The sequence below is a fragment of the Mauremys reevesii genome, linkage group 5 (assembly GCF_016161935.1).
Source record: "Mauremys reevesii isolate NIE-2019 linkage group 5, ASM1616193v1, whole genome shotgun sequence".
NCBI classification, from domain to species: domain Eukaryota; kingdom Metazoa; phylum Chordata; order Testudines; family Geoemydidae; genus Mauremys; species Mauremys reevesii.
The window spans coordinates 82,961,865-82,984,351 of NC_052627.1; the positions used below are offsets into that span (position 1 = coordinate 82,961,865).

At 40.3% G+C, this 22,487-nt stretch overlaps 1 long non-coding RNA gene across 3 annotated transcripts in view; it reads right to left on the reverse strand.

Annotated features, from left to right (window-relative positions):
* Positions 1-22,487, reverse strand: part of LOC120405772 — a 65,292-nt gene that overhangs the window by 34,908 nt on the left and 7,897 nt on the right. The window lies entirely within an intron of this gene.

Sequence of the window (22,487 nt, forward strand, 5' to 3'; positions counted from 1 at the left end):
GAGCAAATTCAAGCACAAACTAGGGTCATAAGCCAGAGTCTAGGGTCTATCACCAGCTGAAAGAGACAGACCAGCAGATTTCATTGTTGCTCAGACAGTTTCCCATCATGGCTACCTGGTTTAAGTACTGATAGCAGCCAATCAGTGGGCTATGAGGGGCCGCCACTCAGGTCCTGCCGGGTGGTACTTCCTGACAATCCAAGCCTCACAGGATCCTTCTGTGGGCACTTAGCCTAAACCTCTGGTGGTGATGTAGTAGTATCAGCAGTATAGAATCCTATGGTCTCAGGTTCCAGCCTGTATATATATCTATCTATATAGGATGGATCTGGTTAATCAGATGTCATTCTTCTGATTGGTCCTTTGCTTTTTATTTATAATTTCCAGTTTGTGTTAGCTTTCTTCAGTTTATTGATCATCCTCCATTCAATTCTGGCTTTCAATATGCCAGTTCTATGCATGTGAAGTGTGTAACCTAAGAAATGTACCTGGTAGTGATCAGTGAGTTGGCCAGTAAACTTAGTATGTGTTCCTATTTCTATGTCCATTTTCATTATTTAGAATAAGGTTGAATAGCATAAGGTTGAATCCATCATTTTCACAAGCACTTTATTCTTGGTACAGTTAGACCAATAAAGCACAAGTATTTCAGATCTAGACTTTGTTTTTGAAAGGGAGTTACTTAACCTTACCATGAGTGGATACCTTTTACCAAGTTGTCCCACAGAAACAGACCGCACACTATGTAAAGTGCAAAGTTTACCCACTTGATAGAGTTTGGTTTTATCAACAAAAACATCAACAATCTGGTAACATAAAAATCCACTCATGCCTTCTCCTCAGGCTCTACAAATTCCACTGCCCAGTCCACACCCTAAATCCTCTCTTCCCAGAGAACTACTCCATTATAGCCATATGGAATAACATATCATGTGCCTCAATGTATTGTCAAAAGCCACTTCATCTTTTCCCAGCAAACTGCTAATGGGGTGGGGGCATTTCAAGCAAATACTGCAAAACTATTATATAGCTCTCCCCACTCCCAGAATCATGCCCAAGGCAAGCTCTCTGTTTTCTGCCTATGTTGACAATTCTTGTGGTGTCCATATTATTGTTATGTTTCCTCTTCCACGGCCATCAGTTCATCCTGTGACCTCCTGGGTTCCGCTGGAAACCAAGGGGAGACTGATGATGTATCCAGTCTCATCTCACAATAATGGCCCAGTTTAGTGAGAATGCACCCCACACTGAGTCAGCCTCGCTTATACCCACTCACAAGACAATTACCACCAGTGGATAGGTCCCACCGTTCTTGCAGATGTGAGCAACCTGAACAGATTCTGCCTCCATGAAGGCACTCAGACTGCACCAAATCTATGCACCCTCACTCCACTCTGCTGCTACCATTCTCTCTTCTATTTGTATGAGCACAGCACATCCCAGGGAACTGTAGCGAGGAGGCATGGCATCCCTCAGATGCGGACGTGGAGGGAATGCTACAAGCCGACTGGAGGAAATAGGATTATAAAAATGATGTCCCGTTGTGGACTGTGACACTGAGGAAATCTGTAGTCCTAGCCTCAGCAAGGCCACATCAGACACTGATTCACAGGGACACTGAGGATGACCTCTGGCTGCAGGTGCACCCAAGGGGGAGAGTAGGAAGCAGCCCAGGGAAACCAAGCAACAGTCTGGTTGAGAACTGGCCTGATACAAGGTCAGTGTGTTACAGGTGGATCCCCGCTGACCCAGTGGTGGACCACTCTGCCACTGTTAGGGCTCTGGGCTGGGATTCAGTAGAATTGGGAGGGTGGCAGTACTCCCCCTCCTTAGGCCAGGAGGCCTGCACTCCTTGGGCATCCCTACCTGAGCCCCATAGACTGGGCTGGTGCTACAGCTCTGCCTTGACTCTTTGCTGCCCCCACCCTGATTAACAGGCCTGAACCCAGACTATTTATGGCCTTGCCCTGCTTGAAGGCTGGGGCCCATTCAGAACTGCTAATTCTTCCCCCCCACCCTCTTTTTTTTCCTTTGTGTGAAGAATAGCAGATAAAACTGTGAGGAGGTGTGGCCTCCCTCAGATACGGACGCACAGTGCTGACCGTGCCAGCTTACAGAACCCACAACACCACATTTCTACAGTAGTATGCCTCAGAAAATAATGCTTTTGTGTGTGCCCCCATCTTCTACGCAAAAAACAGACTACAGAAGGATCTGGGTGGCTTTTCTCTAGAATGTGAATCAGTGTCTGATGTGGCCTTGCTGAGGCTAGGACCACAAATTTCCCCAATGCCACAGTCCACCACGGGACATTTTTATAATTCCATTTCCTACAAACAAAGCAAACTTGATGAGGGTGTAGCAGCTTCCTCTTAGAATTTGAGCGAAGGTCCTTTGTGGCTCCCCCTTAGCGTCCTTGAGTTTTCTCAGGGTTGATTGGTCCATCCCATAGGCTGTCCAGTGTGGGATAGCTACTGTGTTGCTTTGGTGGCCTGCCCAGTGGCTCAGATTTCACATAGTCTACCATGTGCCACACAGGAAATCTGTCAGCATACACAGCTGGGACCAGCACACTCAAATCTTCACTCTTGCAGACATATTGTCTAAAACTGTTCCAGTACAATGAAGTTTATCATTTCTACCACTGACTGAGACTGAACCAGTGAGTTGTACAGTTAATCAACCACTATGCAAAAATGTGCAGCTGCACACCTAAGGAAAAGGCTCACTCTCCATTCTTCATTACTGCTGACAGTACTTTTCTTCTGAGATCTCCAATCACTAGAGAGGATGGCAGCTTTGTAACTGTGGCACAGGGCCCAATACTCATTGTGTGTTTCTTTTTTTTTAAATGCTGATAAACGAATGGCCCAGATCTATTCCTACTGATCAGGAGTGGCTAGGGTCTCAAGGATTACCAGGGAGGCCTTGGTCATCACCTGATCCCAGAAGCACTGATGCTACTGGCATCCAGACAATAATTGGTACTCAATTAGATAAAATGAATGCAGATTTAATGAAAGTATTTGAATCCTTTCATGAAAAGATGCCAAAATCCCCTATTTCTCCATAGCAGTCTCATTGAAGTCTGTCTTATCATAGAAAGGAAAATGTTCTCTTTTTAGCTGTCACTGCTGTGGATTCTTACACAGACCTTTTTTTTTTTTTTTTTTTTTAAAGGCACCGATGGAAAGACTTTTGGAATTAAGCACATTAAAGTAATTTCACCTGGAATCTATTTCTTACATAAAATGAATCAGATTAGTTTTAAAACAACTTCAGGGGGCCTGCTTGTCCCTCAGTCAGCTTGGATGCAACCCCTATGTGTGTGAAACAAATACAGAAACACACACACACACATCCAGAGAGATAGTTCAACTTTGATTCTAGCTATCTGGGTGACACAACATTTAAAAGTCACATTTTACATCTTTATATCCAATCATTAATATGTTTGGATTTTTATGTTCCAGGCAACAGACAGTGCACCCCATTAGAAGAACTGGCTAATGACTCACTTTCCTTTTTCTAAAACTTATCATATGAGGGTGTTTTAATTAAGCTTTAAAACTCCCAGTAACTAGTGAAAGAACATTTGGGACCAAATTTTTGAAAAACAGGAGTTCACAATTTGTATATCCAATACGAGTTAAAATGCAGACATGGGTAGTTGTGCGGAGAGGGACATGTATATATGGTTACCCATTTTGATAAGACAATTATCTGTTTGTTCATGCAGGCACCTATTTTGTGGGTGCAACTCAAGAGTTTGCTTTTAAAATATGGTGCTTGGTTTGTTAACCATTAGTTTTAGATGGTGAGATAAATGTGAGTCACCCTTCTGTCTAGCATTATATAATCTTACACAATGTTCCAGATCCCCTGCCCAAGTTAAAAACCATAGAAGGAAATTTTTCATGAACAAACCACTGAGCAGATTATCTCGCTTTATGCTATCACGGGGAAGCAAGATTTGTGCCCATACCCATGGAAAAGCCAAAAAGATGTCAAATCCCATACAATGCTCAATGCAGAGGCCCAGAAACCCCAATGAGGTTCTGACCCATGGCATCTTCTCCTGCTCTGTGGCAGCAGCTTCTGGAGGCCCTAAGGAGCAAGATCCATGACAAATTTACTACAGTCTGAAGCTATATTAACACTTTCAAGGAAGTTGAACAGAGAAAGATGCAGAGAAACACTGCATCTCCCCAAGTCCAGCCCCCCACTATGTGCAGATCCCAGACTGTATGTGGAACCCTCTGCAAGATCTGGGGACTGAAAAGGGAATGTGCCATGGAGGAACTTGACTCCCTCTTCCTTGCAAAGAAGTGGAAATCCACATGTATAGCAAAATTTCATGTGTGGATCTGAGTTGTCACAATGTGGTCAATTACCACCTCATCTGATATATCTTTACTAGTTGAGAGGGACTGAGTTTTGGTCTATAAAAATGAACAACTTCTACAACTGGAAGAAGCCAGAATTCAACTAAAATAATACTAATACTATCACAAACTTTATAGAGCACATACTGAAAAGTGAATTATTGTTCAAGCAATGCTTAATAACTAATTACAGAATCTTTTCTTGGTTTGTTTTCCACTATGCTTCGTGTGAAATTCATTCACTGCACTGGTCTATGCACCAATCAAATCCATTTAAATCTTGTCCTGGACCACTGCACAGAGGTACATTTCACTCTTGCTGCTTAGTCTGAACTTACTGTGAGCTTTCTATCTTCTGGCTGGCACTCATGAGTTTTCAACTACATTTTCTATAGAATTCTAATGTATGCAGAGGCAGCTCTTTTCATGGGTGGAGGTCCAAAAGGAAAGCATTAATCCATGTATGCATTTCTATTTACCTATGACCATACTATGTACGTGTAATATCTGTTCTGTACATGATGTTGTCTCATGCTGACTGTAGATTTCCCTGATGTTAGGTATCTACTGTTTTAAAAACATTCATGACCTCAGCAGAAACACAAGTATAATTTATATTTTCCCTGCTTTGTAGGCAAAGGCTTATCTGTAATCTTTTATAATCTTTTGTTTTCCCCCTCTGGGGTCCTATGTAAGTGAAGAAAGAGTGTATATGCCATATTGGTAGGTTAAACCTTCAGTCCTTCAGGTGAAACATTAAAAGATGGGTTTATCACAATGGATGATCTTAAAAATAAGGTGTACACCTTAAATTTGTCTCAGTATCAACAGTAGTGTCTGCATGTACTGGGATACCAGGAGGAAACACCACAGGAGGAGGGTGCAACAAGGAAGTCTCCTGATTCATACTGAGAAAGTAAGGCAATTGGCTGGTTATCTTAGGTGCCTGTACATGAACACAAGGGGTATCTGGTGGGCTGCAGGAACCATATTGATGCCACGGTACTGAGGCCCCTCTGCTTCTGCACTGGGAGGCAAGATTTGTCCCTTCACTGGGAACAACATATTTTTGAGTGTTCAAAGCGGGTGTAATGAGCATTAATGGGATTGCTAGTCTGGCTCCTATTCCTAGTCTATAAGGAACTTCAAACACAGGTACTTGGCCAGGTACTCAGAATGCTTGGCCTACCCCAGCTGCAGTGCTACACTTTGCCTACTTGCATTGCATCACTCTGTGGATTACTCAACCAAAAAACAAGTGATGTCACTTCTAGATTCTCAGGAGGTTGCACTTCCATGGCAAATAAACTGGTGACTCCCTGACACATGCCATATATGGGGTAAATCAAATGTTCATGAAGTAGCTGCTGATGGCAGGGTTTTCAATCCTTGTTCTCCTCTAGTTTTTTAGTGCTCTTGGGAACAGAACATTGATAGCAAAACATACTATATCACAGCCAGTACACTACACAATGGAACTCAGTATAGTTTAAAATAAGGACTTAAATACAAGGCTTCCCTTATGCACAACAGCATTTTGAGCTGTGTAGGCTCATATGCTTCATAAAACTATGAGAGCCTCCCTGAAGACAGACACATATACTTTTATTTTTATTTCAGAAATTCATCTTTTATTGCAAAATGACTGCATTTAAGTCGCTGTCACTGCAGTACTGATGGATCACTGCCATCTATAGACAGAGATTAGCTTGGAACACAACTTGATATATAAGAAATATGACAGCATTCTAGATTTTAAACAACAGGTCTTTCATTTGAAAACAATAGCTCAAGAAGGAGTAGTTCACAACAGACATGCTGGAATGGTCACACCACTGTATCTGATAAGAGTTAAATGAGCACAAGCATTAACTCAACAGTCCATCAGTAGTAAACACAGAATAAAAGCTGTGTTTCATTCAGCTGTAGAGAGTTTCTAAATGCAAATCTTACATATAGTTGAATAAAGTAGACTACACTGCTGACCATTCTTTTTTTTTTTTTTTTTCCTGTGCATGTACTTAATTGTGGTTGACTATTACCTGAGTTGATTCACGGGGGGAGGGGGAGGGAAGGTTGTTGATATTTTATCCATCATGAGTGCCAAGTAGGTGCTAGTTTAATTAGTCAGATAAAACCAAAACTAACTCAGCTTCTCACCCAGACCTCAAACTAAGTTAAACCAAGCCCAAAACTTCTGCAGGAGATTATCGGGAGGTTGATATATCAGGTTCCTTAATCAAACTAGTTTGACTCTTAATTTAAACTAGTTTAAATCTTAATAAAACTTTAAACCATGATTTGAAGACTCCAGTGACTCAGCCAGTGGTGAGGGGTCTATTTCAGGAGTAGGGAAGGTTCTGTGGCCTGCAATGTGCAGGAGGTCAGATGAGATGATCACGATGGTCCCTTCTGACCTTTAAAGCCTGTGAATCTATGAATAAAAGGTTTGGATTCTGTTCTGTCTGGGGATGGGTCAAGGTTCAGTCGAATCTCATTATAACCAAACCAGGGTATGAAGCCAGAGTTGAGAACATCCCACACAATTTTCTCTGATCTAAGTGTACTGGTATCTAAAAGTTAGACTTCTGTAAGATTATTCTAGGGAAGAAATTTAAACAGAAAAATTTAGCACAGTTCTTCCTGCAACAGGTAGTGTTCCCCTTTGGCTTATCTAGAAGACCCACTGTTACTGAGCCATAAAGATCCCAGTTCAAGTCTAGTCTGCTGTAATATACCACATCACAGCTGATAATTGCAGCCCTCAAACGGGGGGGGGGGTCTATTAATTGATAAAGTCTGATATAGTGAAAGAAAAGATGGAAGTTAAGTCAATATAACTATATCACTCAGGGATGTGAATTTTTCACATCTCTGAGCCATGTATCAGATGGGTAGCCGTGTTAGTCTGGTTCTGTAGAAGCAGCAAAGAATCCTGTGGCACCTTATAGTCTAACAGAAGTTTTGCAGCATGAGCTTTCGTGGGTGAATACCCACTTCTTCGGATGCACCGAAGAAGTGGGTATTCACCCACGAAAGCTCATGCTGCAAAACTTCTGTTAGACTATAAGGTGCCACAGGATTCTTTGCTGCTTCTACTGAGCCATGTAGTTATACTGATGTAAGTTTATAGTGTAGACCTGGCCTTTGACTTTCTTCTTCATTTCATGCAATAAGTATTGTTTTGGGAGTTACTGGGATTTTTCCCCCAAATTGTTTATTACTAATTTAAATTGTACTTAGGAAGAATCCAGGCATCATGAAGAAAAAACAGGGTAAAGGATCTGTACAGTAACAGTATAGTCAGGGGCGGCTCTAGGCATTTTGCCGCCCCAAGCACGGCAGGCAGGCTGCCTTCGGCAGCTTGCCTGAGGAGGGTCTGCTGGTCCCGCGGCTTCGGTGGACCCTGCGCTGGCAAGCCGCCGAAGGCAGCCTGCCTGCCACCCTCGCGGCGACCAGCAGAGCACCCCCAGTGGCTTGCCACCCCAAGCACGCGCTTGGCGTGCTGGTGCCTGGAGCCGCCCCTGACTATAGTCTAAATTATAAAAACTGGTGGGTTTCAATTGCTGAAACCATATTCCATTCCATTCCCTTTCAGCTCCAAATCTCATCTTCCACCTACAAATTGATTAAATGGAATAAAATAGATAATGAAGTAGTGGAAAATGAGATAATATACTATTGTTCTCAGTGTACTATACTATACTATTACTATACTATTCTCAACAAACATATGTGTGCTAAATTTCCCAGTAGTATTAGAATGTCTGTCTAACTTGGGTACTCATTAAATCTGCAGATACTTTATCACCAAATCTGCACCCTTGTGTTGGAGTCAAACTGTATATGATGATCTCAGAGAAATATTTTAATTTCTTAGATGGTCTATGATATTCTATTGATTTACATTATACTCAGTTTTATACTATATATTATATTTTGGATAGCTAGAATCCAATCAGCCCAGAAGCAGATTGTATTGTATAATTAAAGTAGGTACTGTGTATGTTTTGACTTAGTGAGTTTAAAATCCACAGATTAATAAATATCTTCCCATCCATCTCAAAAAGCATAGTTAAAAGAAGCTAAACTGTCTTATACTTCATAAGTGGATCAAATTGATTTGAAATAGCAATTTCCTAAAGCTCTGCAGAACTGATGTAAATCAATTATTCCAGACGAATGAAGCCCACAACCTGTTCAGCTATCTGTTCAGCTAGGGAAGTTCCTCATTTATTATCATCAGGACTTGCTTTGAACTACGATCTCCATTTTTTTGCCAAATTGTGTCTGAATGATATATTATTAGGAAGAAGTCAGAGGTAAAACTAAGGTTCCTGAACACTTTTTAAATAAAGAATAGCAATAATAGGGTATTTTGAAAGTCCATTACATAGCAGTGTGTAATGGATTAGCCACCAGGTACAGAGGCAAGAATTCTTAAATTCTAATCCCACTTGAGTCAGTGACTTACTGTGTCATTTGGCAAGTCATTTAAACTCTGAGCCCCATTTCTTCCCTCAGTGGAAGAAATAACACTTAATTCAAAGGGTAGTTGTGAAGCTTTATTAATTATTTATTAATTATTATTTTTTATTATTATTGTTATTATTTGTATTACTGCAGCACCTAGGAGCCCCACTCATGGCCCAAGACACCCATCCCCCTATACTAGGTACAATTACTCCCAAACAAATCACTTTATCTCTGTGTGAATAAGTCTCTTCATCTCTAAAGCAGGGATACCAATAATATCCTGCAATTATACATTTCTTTTTTTTACCTGTAGATCTCAAAACACTTTACAAAAGGTTGGTAATTATTACATGTTAGGAATAATGAAATGGAAAGGCAGAGAAGTTGTTTTGTCCAATGTCATAAATCAAATGAGTATCAGAGCCAGGTCTCCAGACTGCTAGATTAATTCTTTATACAATAGACCACAGTGTTCCTCAAGCAACTTCCTTAACCTCTATGTGAATAGAATTAGATGAATAGCTGTCCAGCTGATATTATTTGCACCTTCATGTAACTGTGGTCACAAAACTACATGCAAAAAAATACATTTTGAAAATGTGGTACATGAACTCCACTTTCCTTTCCAAATAAAAATGGCACTTTTATGTCAAAAATTTCCCTCAGATCCTACCATGGCAGGCAAAATTTCAATGGAACATGAGGACATTATGTACCCCACACACTTTTTGGGTGTGGTGTTCTGTCCCATCTAGTGGCAACAAGACCACTTAGAGAGAGTTAAATGAGTTTTCTGTACAGCCTTAACTAACAGCCAGTTAGTTTTTAGCTCATGTGGTAGATGCTCATACACTAAGCTCCAGAGGTTGCCGTTTCGATCCCAACAACCGAGGCCTGTCGGCTTTACAATAACATACTGTATAGCCATACAGTAACATGGTTGTCGTCATTCTAGATATGTGCAGTATGCTCATAGGGCACTGAAAGGCTCTTGGAAAATTCAAATATTTAATTATAAAGTATTTCTTTTTGTTGAATTCTGTAAGGCATCACTTTTAGCATTGAGTAGTACAAGTCCAGAAAATGGTTCCGGTCCCTGGATGGATACATAATAGACCCTGATACTTCATAAAGCAGACAACGACACTGCAGCACCATATTATAAATGATAAAGCAGCCTGTTTTCTACAGCTCAGTCATACCAACATGCAACATTTTTTGTTTCGGATAGGTGGATAATCAAATCTGGGGTGGGGGGTTCAGAAAATTCGAAGAAATAAGTCACTTTCTGTTTGTTTTTGTTACACACAATATCAAAATGCTCATCGTGCAGGTATGTTATGTCTCTTTTAATGAGTCAGATGTTTCTTTCAGAAAAATGCTTATCCATTTTTACCATTTGAGCAGAGACGTTAAGCATATATGAGCCTGTTGTAATTACAAAATTGTTGTCTTATCTCAACTGCATGTTATGTCAGATATCTAAAATGCAAAAAAGGCACCTGTAGCTGCTTTTGGGTCTCCATCTGCACATCTACACTTTCTAAGTGGTTCAGAAAGCTCAAAGCTGCAGCCATCCCCATCCATCACAATCACCTTACATAAACATTTTCAATATAGACATTGCAAATATATATATGTGAACATGGTATTTGCAAGATTTTATAGCACACATCTCTGAAAGAAAATATTGTACTGAAGAGCAGTCACAAAATGCATGTCCATATAACTTGCAAGAAGGATTTAAACTCTTCAGGCAAAAAAAAAACTATCTAGTCATCCCAAGACTCATGGGGTGGAGGTAAGCATTTTGAAACAAATCAATCAATGTAATTCTGTACTACCAAGAATTGTTGATAATGGGGCAGTATGCAGGTGAAGCTGATTTTACCCTCACTGAATACATATGAATAATGAATAGATTTGCAGAAATAAAGATGGGTTCTGGAAAGATTCACAAACCAAAAATACCTAAATTAAGCAAATGTTGGGTTCAATAAATAATATTATTCCACCAACTCACCAGTTTATTGATAAAGTTGGAGTTTTCTGTAATTACAAAATAAACTGGTTGAAATCTGAAAGGATGTTTTCAAACAGGGGTCCTCAAACTTTTTTCTGGTGTGGACCCCATTTTAAGACAGAGATTGCCTTCTCCTTTGAGATCATCCCTGTGACAACTACAGTAATTGGAAAGGTAATGCTAGCAAATATATTTTAGATGTCTTTATAATGCAATTTAGAGCAGAAAATAAGATGAAGCCAGCATCACATGACTGGCCAGCACTCCACAGACTAACATTGATCCATGAACCATAGTTTGGGAGCTACTGTTTAAAACAGCAGTTTGAAAAATAGCACTTCAGATATTCTTCTGGGGTGAGCTAAATCTCCTGGGAATTATTTACTAGTAATAAACTAAAAGACACATCTAAATTGAGCTTGGAACTGCTACGAAATTAAAGAAGACTGGGGCTTAGTAGCATCGAGCAGCTATCATTAATATGGTGTGGTGGGGAATGCATTTCAGAAAGGTGCTTAAAGGTGACTGTAAAGTATTAAATCATTTTCTTTATATCTGCAAGCTATTACTTTTGTGCTGGTTTCGATCTGAAATTTGTAGGTGTAAATTGCATGGTACATATCAGATTAACATGTTGCTTCTCAATAATAGCTATATATTTCAAAAAGATAAATGTGCTTCCCACTATTCTCCGGGTGGCAAGGGGAAACTTTTGCCCTAAGAGTCATCCCTACAACTTCCACTGGAGTCAATAGATGCTCCATGCATGCATCAGAATCATCATTTAGCCCTAGATGCTTTCCCAGTACAAGCCTCTGTCAAATACTTGTATAATTTTAACAATATTTTCAGGGGGATGGGAAACTGTATTGTTGCTCTGAAGAAGGGAGTAAAGGATAATTTGGCTGAATATTACATAGGGTGTTGAGTAATGGTTGGCTATATATTGCGAAAGAAAAAGAGACAGACTGGGCGGAACTGAGATACACATTTGTGCTTTCTGATTAGAGATGGATGAGAAGAGAGAATTGGAGGGTGCTTGAATTTAGGTACAGAGAGGATGGACCAGAAGATGCCAGGGCACTTGACCACGTGGGAAGACATAACTTGAGCTATTGTATTTAGATATTGTTGTAAAGTGAACTGCTTTGGCAACATGGTGAGAATTTTTGTAGTTTCATTTAGGACACAAAAAGGCCTGATCACACCTGTTTGTTCCAGCCATTCCATCCACTCTGGTGCCAGGCACCTATGCTGGCACCTGTCCGGGGGTCATCTTCCTCTGGCCAATTGCCAGCTCTGTGGCCAGATTCTTCCAACAATGCTGCACAAAGAAGCCATGCTGCACCCAAGTCAACTACCATTTCTATCTATCTCAGGTTTTACTATACAGCCTGTTACTGTACTATCGAAGCACACATACAGGTTATTTAGATCTAGAAAGCATTCTTCACAGTAGATTTATAGTGGATTCTGCTTTTCATGTCTCCCTGACCCCAGAAGCATACCAAATTTTCTTTCTTGTTGTTATTAGTAAACCAACAAAACCACTGTAATTCCAAATTCCTGACACGGATAGGAAAGCTTCCTCTGGAAGTCAAAGAGCTCTAAAATAGCTGATGATCCAAATACTACCATGTAGAAATATCAAATTTCATTGTGGGCTTGCACCTTTTGGGTGTTATTTTTCCCCAGTTATCTTGTATCCATGATCCAGTGAATTCATTGAGTTCAGACTGCTCTGATCTGATTCCAAAACATTTACTTCCTACGAGGTCATCTTGTCTCATTTGTAGGCTTCTATGACTATTCTTATAACTGTTTCCATAAATAGGTTTTTAATTATTTTTAATAAACAGTCTTTATTTAAAATGAGGTAAAAGTGGCTCCGTAAATTAGTGCATAGGTCTATTAGTGAGTCTGTCCTGTTCTCATTAAAGTTAATGATAAAGATCCCATTGACTCCAATAAAAGCAGACACAGGTCTAATGATAGTAAAAGATCAGTTCATAATTACTGCACTTTGGCCTTGATTAAGCTCATGTCTTCTTAGCTGGTGGCTAGTAGTGGTCTTTTTTACAGAGGGTTCTTGACAAGGAATCAAGAGATGTGGTACAGTAAGGTGCCCTAAATATTTTGTTTATAAAGAGAAGAGAAGATGCCCACTGGCACTTCTAATCTCCAAATATTTTTTAACATTAAAAAATAGAGGCTCAGGTCAAAATTAATCCTAACATTGCCTGGCCAACCTGATTGCCTTCTATGATGAGATAACTGGCTCTGTGGATATGGGGAAAGCAGTGGACGTGATATACCTTGAATTTAGCAAAGCTTTTGATACGGTCTCCCACAGTATTCTTTCCAGCAAGTTAAATAAGTGTGGATTAGATGAATGGACTATAAGGTAGATAGAAAGCTGGCTAGACCATTGGGCTCAATGGGTAATGATCAATGGCTCAATGTCTAGTCGGCAGCTGGTATCAAGTGGAGTGCCCCTAGGGCCAGTTTTGTTCAACATTAATGATCTGGATGATGGGATGGATTGCACCCTCAGCAAGTTCATGGATGACACTAAGCTGGGGGCAGAGATAGATACGCTGGAGGGTAGGGATAGGGTCCAGAGTGTCTTAGACAAATTGGAGGATTGGGCCAAAAGAAATCTGATGAGGTTCAACAAGGACAAGTGTAGAATCCTGCACTTAGGATGGAAGAATCCCATGCACTGCTACAGGCTGGGGACTGACTGGCTAAGGGGCGGTTCTGCAGAAAAGGACCTGAGGATTACAGTGGACAAGAAGCTGGCTATAAGTCAACAGTGTACCCTTGTTGCCAAGAAGACTAATGGCATATTGGACTGCATTAGTAGGAGCATTGCCTGCAGATCGAGGGAAGTGATTATTCCCCTCTATTCAGCACCGCTGAGGCCACATCTGCAGTATTGCATCCAGTTTTGGGGCCCCCCACTACAGAAAGGATGTGGACAAATTGGAGAGAGTCCAGCGGAGGGCAATGAAAATGATTAGGGGGCTAGGCACATAATTTATGAGGAGAGGCTGAGGAAACTGGGCTTATTTAGTCTGCAGAAGAGAAGAGTGAGGGGGGATTTTATAGCAGCCTTCAATTACCTGAAGGGGGTTCCAAAGAGGATGGAGCTAGGCTGTACTCAGTGGTACCAGATGACAGAACAAGGAGCAATGGTCTCAAGTTGCAGCGGGGGAGGTCTAGGTTGGATATTAGGAAAAACTATTTCACCAGGAGGGTGGTGAAGCACTGGAATAGATTGCCTAGGGAGGTGGTGGAATCTCTATCCTTAGAAGTTTTTAAGGCCTGGCTTGACAAAGCCCTGGCTGGGATGATTTAGTTGGAGTTGGTCCTGCTTTGAGCGGGGGGTTGGACTAGATGACCTCCTGATGTCTCTTCCAACCCTAATATTCTATGATTCTGTGATTCAGACTAAGCCCATACAATGCAGAGTAATAGTGAAGTGAGGACTCCTTGGCTTTAAATTACAGAAACAGTACAGATCTGAGCGTAAGTTTAGTAGACGAAAGACAAGCACATTAAAAGGATACAAGCCAATGAGGTCCCACTAGAAGGTATTTTAACTTGAATAACAAAAGAAAGATGTAAGGATAAGTGTATGAACAAAAACAAAATTACATGCATCTAGTTCTATGTAACCTTCTGCCAGGTGGAGCCGGCAGCAACCAGGGCCGAGTTCAATATCTAGGGGTTCCTTTTCAACACATTACCACTTGAGCCCCCACCCAGTAACCTCGGAAAATTACACACCACCCTGGGTGCCTCTGAGAAGCAATACTTCCCCACTTGCAAGTATAGAATCTGAGTGTAGAAAAGAAACTTTTAATGAAAGGAGGGAAGTCACCCAACATTAATTAGGGAAAATACCACATGGAGGATTCATAATCATAAAACTGTGAGCAGGACACCTACTCCAGAGTCCATGGGGTATTGTCTTCTGCCTCATGTTCTTGAGTTCTAAAATCAAAAGTTTCTTTTCTATGCCCCTCTCTGCTCCCTACCATACTCCACTCACCGTGGTTTTCCTTGGTCAGTGAGGATCCAGGGTTCAGAGGTGCATCTGTGTGAGTTCACCTACCACCTGGGGAAGAAGGCACCTTGCTTTCTCCGCCACCTGAGCATTTGTGCTGGCTGGCCACATTGCCAGCCACTCATTCCTCTCCACTGAACGCCCTGCCAGCCATTCATTTGCCAGATGACTGCTTACTGTCAGACACCTTCTACTGCCACTTGCCTCCCTGCTGTGACCTCTGCAGGTCAGTCTCTTAGTGATTTTCAATTCTTTGCAAGCTGGGCAGAAATGCTGTCCCATAACAAGTGATTTCAGCACTCATTTGAGCACTTTAAAATAACAAAAAGCTCCTAATGAAGCCTATTTAGCTCTGTCTTTGAACAGTGGGGAGAAACAGGGACCCTTAGGGAGACTCCATGCTGCCTGGCTGGGACACTGTCCTCACCCCTATTACTGTCTCAGGGGTCTGGTATTTGAGCCCTTGGCTTAACGTGATCCTTTCAGCTGAGGGTGACCCCTCATTTGGGAGAGGTTATGCTCCCCTTTAGTCATACAATAAGGACAACAACATTGATAACATCTCACTACCCCTGCATTCAGTATTAAAGTGATTTGTAACCTAACACCAGCCACAGTTGATCACTTTGAGCAACACCACTTTATCTGCAGCCTATATAAGCAAAGTAGGTGTGTTCATGTAAATACAGTTTGCTCCTGAAGTCTCTCCCACTGCCAGCTAGCTGTCAGGGGATAACTCATTCAGACCCTGCTTACATCTAGATGACTAGACACTTTGTCTGATTTACTAGATTAATAATTTAACTGGTATCTGGCACCAGAAATACCATGGGCATCCATGGAGATCATTCAAACCAAGTTGAAAGTCCCACCATCCAGCCCAATATTTGATGAAGCTCCTGGAGATGGGGTAGCCATTGACTGTCTTGTACGAGGACCACAAAGAACACCACCCAGTAATCCTCTAGGCTCTATTTTCTGGAAAAATTCAGAAAACTCTGGATCTGTGGGGACACTTGGAAAAGAATCACTCTTTTTCCTTCCTCTCTATTACCAGAATGATGTCTGGAAGACAGAATAGGTACCCCAATGGTGGGATTTGAGCCATATATTGGCCAGCACTGAGTTAATTGCAAATCCAGGTGGAAATCAATGAACCTTTTGGCTCAGTGCTAGTCACGTTAACTCAGCTCCCTAGAGCTGTGTTAGTACAGCACTCTCCTGATTAAAATAAAATAAAAATAGCTATAACTGTATACCTTCTCTCATAGTCCCCCTTCCCTGTCTACAATCAGGTAACAAGATTAGCTAACACACATGAGCTAATATTAATAAGGGATTTTAATTTTTCTGATGTCTGTTGGAAGACTATTGCAGCAAAACTTAACACATCCTGCAAATTATTAGTGTGTGTAGGGGACAGCTTTCTGATTCAGAAAGTTGAGGAAATAACTAGGGGGCCATCCACTCTGGATCTGATTTTGACCACCAGGGATGGAAGTTGGGAGGAGGTGATCATGATCTGACAGAATTCAAAGTCTTATGGAAAGCAGGTATCATAACCTCAACATGAGTCAGCAATACGATGCTGTTGCAAAAAAAGTAAATGCAATTTTAGGCGGCATTAACAGAGGCATAGCATGAAGTGACAGGAGGTGATAGTACCGCTCTACTCAGCACTGGTTAGGCCGCAGCTGGAGTACTCTGTCCAAATTTGGTCACCACTGTATAGAAAGGATCCAGAGGAGAACAACAAAGATAATCAAAGGGATGGAATGCAAATCATATGAGCAAAGGCTGAAGGAATTGGGTGTGTGTCATTTGGAAAAGAGGAGATTAATGGTGGATATGATAGCAGTTTTCAGACACTTGAAAGGCTGTCATAAAAAGATGGAGAAAAGTTGTTCTCTTTTACCACAGAGGGCAGGACAAGAGGCAATGGGTGCAAACTACAGCATAACAAATTTAAATTAAACCTCAGGGAAAACTTCCTAACTGTAAGAACAGTAGAACAATGCAACAGACTGCTTTGGGAGGTTGTGGAAGCTTCTTCATTGGAGGTTTTCAAAAGAAGGCTGGATAGCCATCGGTCTTGGGTGGTTTAGACACAACAAATCTTGCATCTTGGCAGGGGGGGTTAGACAAGATGGCCCTTGTGGTCCCTTCTAACCCTATGATTCTATCTCTGATGCAATTCAGTACAGGGGCATGGTCAGAAAAGTAGCTACTACCTCCAGCAAAAGGATGGAGTATTTTCTGTTCTCAGGGTGAAATTCTCCCCATGAAGAAGGCAACACGAAGACTATGCACCATTAAAGGTTGGTGGTGGCTTGTGCACTGATACTCATTTACATTAATGCCTCTTTAAACCTAGCAGTGTAAAGGGACTTTAGTGCAAATGGAAATCAACCCCAAATCTCTGCACCAGGCCCTGTTCAGGCTTTGGTGGAATACCCTAAAGACAGTTGTGAGAAACATAAAATAGACCACTGTCCAAGAAACTTACACTCTAAAGATTTAGCAGTTAAAATACAGCATAATATACCCAACTTTTTCCATAAGAAAGGAGCATATACATATAGATTAATTTAGAATGAACTCTATAATTTGCATTAAAAGAATAACAAAGGAAGAAATCTGAAGCTCTCTATGGCAGAACATAAGTGTGTCACCATTGTAGCATATGGCATCTGAACGCAAAATGGCAGCTGCCTCAACAGCAATGATGGGGACATCTCTTCATATATGTGCATTACACAGGAAACAACTCAATGAAGATACAGGGTGCTAAGAGGGCAACTGGTCTTCTGTTTGTAAATAGAAACCGGAAGGCTGAATAAGCACATGTACTGCCTCAAACAGCTATGGGGCTCATACTAAGGTCCTCCATCAGGTCAGTCAATTGGCCAGGGAAAGTCTTAGATATTGATTATCCTTAACTTTCTTCAGGTGTTTATACTGATTTAGATAAGTTGGCAAGAGACTGTGTATCAGTTAGGGAAGCACGTAGCAGTCAGGAGGGAAATGGTTGAGAATGCAAATGAAGGTCTCTAATCTCTGGTGATAGTACATTTCCGGTAAAAGGCCAGGATGTAATTTGTTTTTTTTTTCCACAATGAAAAAATCAAGAATCTAAATGAAAATATTTTCAAAGCAAGTCAGTGAAAAACTATTTGTGAATGTGGAATGGGACAAGGAGTCATTCAGAACCTAACAAGTCAGATTTCAAAGTGAAGCATTAACATACTGCAGATTGCTTGTTTAATGCATCATCTTTCAATGTGTTTGAAATTATGCATCTAATTTTGACTCAAATGAAAAACTTGGGTTAAAGTTATAAATATAAAAATAGCAAACATTTCTTATTGGTATTCATAAAACAAGCGGGAGAAAGTCAATGGAGGGAAAGACAGAAATCAGGCATTTCTTTAAATTATATTTTTATTGGATTTTAGTTAACACTTAATGACAGTGCTTCCTTGAGGCACATGGCTCCTGCAAAGTGATCACATAGGCAAGATGCTGTGGTCCTTAAACAGAATTAAAGTTAATGGAGGCTTCACTGAGCAAGGGTTGCAAGAGAGCAGAACCGTACAGACTATTAAGGGTGAGAACTTGTGGCACTGTGTTTTTTACTATCTGTTACTTGTGCCTTGTGATGTTGAGTGGCTCCATTTGTGGGCCCAACATGAGTTCCCTCTAAGGGGCCTGATTTTCAAAAAGTGAGCACATACAGTCTGAAAAATTAGGTCTCTCCAAGTTGTCTCAAGTTAGATATCCAAAAATGGAGGCACCCATAATGGCTACATCACTTCTGAAAATCTTGGCATATGATTTTATTGGTCTTGTATTTTGTCAATCACATTGACATACTACACCATGGATTCTGAAGCAGAACTCCCTATTGGCATGAGTTATGAAATCCATATGATGTGATATGGCCCTATTTTGGCACTTAATAAATAATTAGTAATAATAATGAAATGACACTTCCTGGGACCACAACATTTTTCCAGATTCAGAGAGAGGCATTCTTCGATACTAATGTACAACTATTTTTCAAGATTGAAAGCGGAGTGTAACATTTTTATTTAGACATCATGCTACTTTGGTCTTGAGATCCTACAACTCATACAAGTAGTCACACTGCAGTTAATGAGACTACAGAAGAGAATAGGATTTTTTCACATAAGTATCACCAGACTTAACACTGGATTGTTTGAAAATGCAACTAATTTTATAGAAACATAAGATTTATGTAGTATTAAATTAAATGAGTTAAAGTCCTCCCAAGATTTTTTTCATTCATCTTCATGATATTACATAATATAATTTATACAGATGTTACAATTAATAAAAACTTGCCAAAAAAGCATACAATATATGTTGCCACAGTAAGTATTCTCTATAGGTCAAAGTTCTCTGGAGTATTTTACTCCAATTACTGCTTGCATCCGAAGAAGTGGGTATTCACCCACGAAAGCTCATGCTGCAAAACTTCTGTTAGTCTATAAGGTGCCACAGGATTCTTTGCTGTTACTCCAATTAATGTCTTAAGAATATTACTGTCAAGCTATATTACTATAAAAATGTTTTTTGAATCGCAACCAAAACTAATTTCTTTAAATAATACCCTACATATATTTACCATGTTTCACTTGCAAGATATATACAAGTTTCCATACATTTCTCAGCACTTTGGTATTTTCAACAAAATGATGGATTATACAGAAATGCAGAAGCAGTTTAAATGTCTGTAGCCATGGTTATGTTTATAGAGACATATATTGGGATACATAAGACATAGCATTTCCCTTGTTTATTGATCAACAATATGATCATTTCACACTTATATGACTACCCATACTGTATGTTTTCACTAATTAGAGTTCTTCTTAACATTTGTTTGTTGAGAGAGCCATGATTCAAAAATTTAGGCACTTAAACAGTGAATTATGTAAATATATTCAGCATGAGTATTAAAGGTGGTTATTAAAGTCTTCATGAGAAACTATTACTGCTTCTTATGATAATGTACCTGGGGAGGTTCATATTCAGTGAGTGAACTTCCACCATAGGTTATGTCATAAGGGATTAACCGTACCTGTGATAAAACTACTTGCTGACACTGAATCAGGTATCAGTGTAAATCCTTAATGCAATCATGGCAACATTTAAGAGTCATAACAACAGTTACTCAGTCATTGCCACATCCCTTTTGATTTTACTGTAATGGGTACTAACACATGTAACGTTAAACTGAATTTGGCTTAGGTAGCATAGTCATATCATTGCCGGGGGAAATTATGTGGGCATTTCTTTCTTTCTTTCTCCAATTTTAGAATAATCCTATGTGTTTTTCAAATATGCGTGTATCATCAACATGTGTAACAGATTAAAATGAACTGGTTCTTAGATTTCACTGGGTCATTGATGCAACAATGACCACGTAAGCAGAATACTGAACTGCTGATTAATTTGCATTATGAGTTTTATAGGCAAAAGTCCAACCAAAACCCTCCCTGTGTAATTTCCTAAGGAAATACACAACCACAGCTTTGTCAACAGTCTGATTAGAATTGTTTCCGGTACTACAGCAAATATTTAGTGGGAGACATTGTCTAACCAGTGAAATTGTCATAATGACAAAAATAATTCCCTTCTATAAAAAGTTGTATTTTAACCACACATTTTATAAAAAATAACGCCCACCCACACATTAGATTTTAGCATAGTTACCAGTTATTTCCAGATAAAGTTCCTCTAGAAAAGTGTAAAATTATGGATTGTGCTGCTTCTAACATTGCTATTATACTCAAAATGAACATTTTGAGATCTACAAATTAAATGAAACAATGTAAATTACATGTACCTAAAATAAATTCACTCTAACATACAACTACCTTTCAAGTTTGTGACATAACCTAGATAGTCTATTGGAGTGCTGGGCAACCTGCAGCCCATAGGCTGCACATGGCCCGTCAGGGTAATCCACTGGCAGGCCGCAAGACAGTTTGTTTACGTTGACCATCCGCAGGCACAGTTCACCGTTCCTGGCCAATGTAGCTGCAGGAAGGGCGGCCAGCACATCCCTGTGGCCTGCACTGATTCCCGCAACTCCCCTTATCTGGGAACGGTGAACCGCAGCCACTGGGAGCTGCAGAAACCTGGGCCTGCAGACGGTCAGTGTAAACAAACTGTCTCGTGGCCTGCCAGCAGATTACCCTGACGGACCACGTGCAGCCCGTGGGCCACAGGTTGCCTACCCACTGATCTATTGGTTTCTAAACAACTTGCTCTTTATGACTTCATTTCTTGTCCTAAATATTTGTATATTTTTGTTGTGCTCAAGAATATACCTGCTGCACTCCACTCAGGATTAGATTGGGCTGTTATGTGGATTTCCACAATACCCGCCCTTTTTTTTAAGTCTCCTTCAGTTTCCACAGAATTTAAACTTTAATTTTAAAAAGCCCTTTGACATTTTCGACCTATCATATATCTCAGCCTGCTAAGGCCTCAATGTGGGATGCAATATCTAACAAAGATCAAAAATAAGGAGGCCCAAAAACTATTCAGGCATTCATTAAATGTTGTTGGATTCATTCCCTTGATGTAAATAATGCTTTGTATCCTCTCTTTCATGATTCTTAATTTTTTACGTAAAACATTTTCAGTGATAAAAGTTAGGGAGAGACACAGCAAATTACAGAAACACACATGCATTTGAAACTGGGTTGAGTGGCATCCCTCAAAAGGAAGGACACTTGAGAGGTCTGGCACCAGCAGCAATTATGATGGCAAAGATAATATTTTAAGAGTAAACTGACAGCAAACTGTCTGTTTGGGACTGTGGACAGACAGTCTGAGATACAGTGGCTAGGTATTGCCCATATGTGGGTGGTTTTGTTAATGAAGGATTTTAGTTAGTTGTTTTTGATCATTTCTATTCCACTGGCAGAATTAGTTTAGTTTAATTGCTTTGCTGATAGAATTGACTTACTTTAGTTATTGTACAATCCTCAGAAATATATATTTTAAGTCTCAGAGACTAGGGCCTAGATTTTTTAAAGTATTCAGACATGCTCTGCTCAGCATTGCAAGGATTAAGTCTCAATTTCAAAAGTAATTTAGGCAATTAGGATCCTAAACCCCATTGATTTTCAGTGAGACTTAGGATATGTCTACATGGCAAAAAAAAAATGGCAGTGAGTCTCAGAGTCTGGGTCTACAGGTTTTGGCTTGCATGGCTCTCACTTGAGCATTAAAAATAGCTCTGATGCGTTTGCAAATAGGATGTAACCATCTAAGGGACATTTACATGAACATATTGTGCAGCAAACAGGGGTATAAATCAATGGAGCTTCAGCATGTCACACTGCCTGTGTGGACCCTGCTGCTGCGCACTTGCAGTTCTCTAGTGCACTTTCAAACTGCAATATGCCAATGTGCCCTCGGGAACCTTTAGTGTGCAGCAGCAGGGGCCACACAGACAATTACTGCACTACACTGGAACACTGTAGATTTATAC